The sequence below is a fragment of the Aegilops tauschii genome, chromosome 6 (genome assembly GCF_002575655.3).
Source record: "Aegilops tauschii subsp. strangulata cultivar AL8/78 chromosome 6, Aet v6.0, whole genome shotgun sequence".
NCBI classification, from domain to species: domain Eukaryota; kingdom Viridiplantae; phylum Streptophyta; class Magnoliopsida; order Poales; family Poaceae; genus Aegilops; species Aegilops tauschii.
Window position 1 is genome coordinate 449,447,880 of NC_053040.3, and position 3,655 is coordinate 449,451,534.

Genomic DNA, 3,655 nt, shown 5'->3' on the forward strand with positions numbered 1-3,655 from the left:
GGCAAATGGATGTCAAAACTGCATTCCTTAATGGATAACTTAAAGAAGAGTTGTATATGATGCAACCAGAAGGTTTTGTCGATCCTAAAGGTGCTAACAAAGTGTGCAAGGTCCAGCGATCCATTTATGGACTGGTGCAAGCCTCTCGGAGTTGGAATATACGCTTTGATAGTGTGATCAAAGCATATGGTTTTATACAAACTTTTGGAGAAGCCTGTATTTATAGGAAAGTGAGTGGGAGCTCTGTAGCATTTCTAATATTATATGTGGATGAAATATTGTTGCTTGGAAATAATACAGAATTTCTGAATAGCATAAAAGGATACTTGAATAAGAATTTTTCAATGAAAGACCTCGGTGAAGCTGCTTATATATTGGGCATCAAGATCTATAGAGATAGATCAAGACGCTTAATTGGACTTTCACAAAGCACATACCTTGATAAAGTTTTGAAGAAGTTCAAAATTGATCAGTCAAATAAAGGGTTCTTGCATGTATTACAAGGTGTGAAGTTGAGTCAGACTCAATGCCCGACCACTGCAGAAGATAGAGAGAAAATGAAAGTCATTCCCTATGCCTCAGCCATAGGATCTATCATGTATGCAATGCTATGTAGCAGACCTGATGTGTGCCTTGCTATAAGTTTAGCAGGGAGGTACCAAAGTAATCCAGGATGGATCACTGGACAGCGGTCAAGAACATCCTGAAATATCTGAAAAGGACTAAGGATATGTTTCTCGTTTATGGAGGCGACAAAGAGCTTTTCGTAAATGGTTATGTCGATGCAAGCTTTGACACTGATCCGGATGACTCTAAGTCACAAACCGGATACGTATTTATATTGAATGGTGGAGCTATCAGTTGGTGCAGTTCCAAGCAAAGCGTCGTGGAGGGATCTACGTGTGAAGCAGAGTACATAGCTGCTTCGGAAGCAGCAAATGAAAGGAGTCTGGATGAAGGAGTTCATATCCGATCTAGGTGTAATACCTAGTGCATCGGGTCCAATGAAAATCTTTGTGACAATACTGGAGCAATAGCCTTGGCGAAGGAATCCAGATTTCAAAAGAGAACCAAACACATCAAGAGACACTTCAATTCCATCCGCGATCAAGTCAAGGAGGGAGACATAGAGATTTGCAAAATACATACGGATCTGAATGATGCACACCCATTGACTAAGCCTCTTCCACGAGCAAAACATGATCAACACCAAGACTCCATGGGTGTTAGAATTATTAGTATGTAATCTAGATTATTGACTCTAGTGCAAGTGGGAGACTGAAGGAAATATGCCATAGAGGCAATAATAAAGTTGTTATTTATATTTCCTTATATCATGATAAATGTTTATTATTCATGCTAGAATTGTATTAACCAGAAACTTAGTACATGTGTGAATACATAGACAAATAGAGTGTCCCTAGTATGCCTCTACATGACTAGCTCGTTAATCAAAGATGGTTAAGTTTCCTAACCATAGACATGTGTTGTCATTTGATGAACGGGATCACATCATTAGAGAATGATGTGATGGACAAGACCCATCTGTTAGCTTAGCATTATGATCGTTTAGTTTTATTGCTATTGCTTTCTTCATGACTTATACATATTCCTCTGTGATACGTCTCCAACGTATCTATAATTTTTGATTGTTGCATGCTATTATATTATCTGTTTTGGATGTTTAATGGGCTTTAATATGCTCTTTTATATTATTTTTGGGACTAACCTATTAACCGGAGGCCCAGTGCCAGTTTCTGCTTTTTTGCCTATTTTAGAGTTTTGCAGAAAAGGAATACCAAACGAAGTCCAAACGGAATGAAACCTTCGCAATGATCTTTCTTGGACCGAAAGCAAACCAGAAGACTTGGAGTTGAAGTATGGAACTCCGTGAGGCGACCACGAGGCAGGAGGGCGCACCCAGGGGGTAGGCGCGCCCCCACCCTCGTGGGCCCCACGGAGCTTCACCGACGTACTTCTTTCGCCTATATATACCCTTATACCCTAGAAACATCAGGGGGAGCCACAACCTTCTGTGCTCGTGAGATCCCATCTTGGGGCCTTTTCCGGCGATCTGCTGGAGGGGGAATCGATCACGGAGGGCATCTACATCAACACCATTGCCTCTCCGATGAAGCGTGAGTAGTTTACCACAGACCTTCGGGTCCATAGTTATTAGCGAGAAGGCTTCTTCTCTCTCTTCGATTCTCAATACAAAGTTCTCCTCGATGTTCTTGGAGATCTATTCGATGTAATACTCATTTACGGTGTGTTTGCCGAGATCCGATGAATTGTGGGTTTATGAACAAGATTATCTATGAATATTATTTGGTTCTTCTCTGAATTCTTATATGCATGATTTGATATCTTTGCAAGTCTATTCGAATTATCGGTTTAGTTTGGCCTACTAGATTTATCTTTCTTGCAATGGGAGAAGTGCTTAGCTTTGGGTTCAATCTTGCGGTGTCCTTTCCCAATGACAGTAGGGGCAGCAAGGCACGTATTGTATTGTTGCCATCGAGGATAAAAAGATGGGGTTTATATCATATTGCTTGAGTTTATCCCTCTACATCATGTCATCTTGCTTAATGTGTTACTCTGTTCTTATGAACTTAATACTCTAGATGCATGCTGGATAGCGGTCGATGTGTGGAGTAATAGTAGTAGATGCAGAATCGTTTCGGTCTACTTGACACGGACGTGATGCCTATATTCATGATCATTGCCTAGATATTCTCATAACTATGCGCTTTTCTATCAATTGCTCGGCAGTAATTTGTTCACCCACCGTAATACATGCTATCTTGAGAGAAGCCACTAGTGAAACCTATGGCCCCCGGGTCTCTTTTCTTATTATATTGCATCTCTTTTATTTACATCGCATCTCATTTACTATTTTGCAATCTTTACTTTCCAATCTATACAACAAAAATACCAAAAATATTTACTTTACTATCTTTATTAGATCTCACTTTTGCGAGTGACCGTGAAGGGATTGACAACCCCTTTATCGTGTTGGTTGCAAGGTTCTTGATTGTTTGTGCAGGTACTAGGTGACTTGAGCATTGTCTCCTACTGGATTGATACCTTGGTTCTCAAAACTGAGGGAAATACTTACGCTACTTTGCTGCATCACCCTTTCCTCTTCAAGGGAAAACCAACGCATGCTCAAGAGGTAGCAAGAAGGATTTCTGGCGCCGTTGCCGGGGAGATCTACGCCAGGTCAAGAGATATCAAGTACCCATCATAAACTCTTCTCCCTCGCAGTACATTATTTGCCATTCGCCTCTCGTTTTCCTCTCCCCCACTTCTAAAACGATTTTGGAAAAGATTTGCCTTTTCTTCGCCCTTCTTTCGTTCGATCTTTTGTTTGCTTGTGTTACTATGTGCCTTCCTTTTGCATGCATCTTCGCTTGCTAAAAGTTTATGGATCCTCATCCACTTGCTAATCTTTTTAAGAGATCCAATTATGATGAACCAATTTCTAGTGATGTGAGTGCACTAGATTATCTTTATGCGGTTTTGCTTTAAATTCGTGAATCTAAAAATTGTGATGAAGTGTTGAAAGAAGAAATTTGTAAAGTGATTCACGATAGCTCCTTGAATAAAAAACATGATTGCAATGATTCTACTATAAATTCTATTAATGTCAATT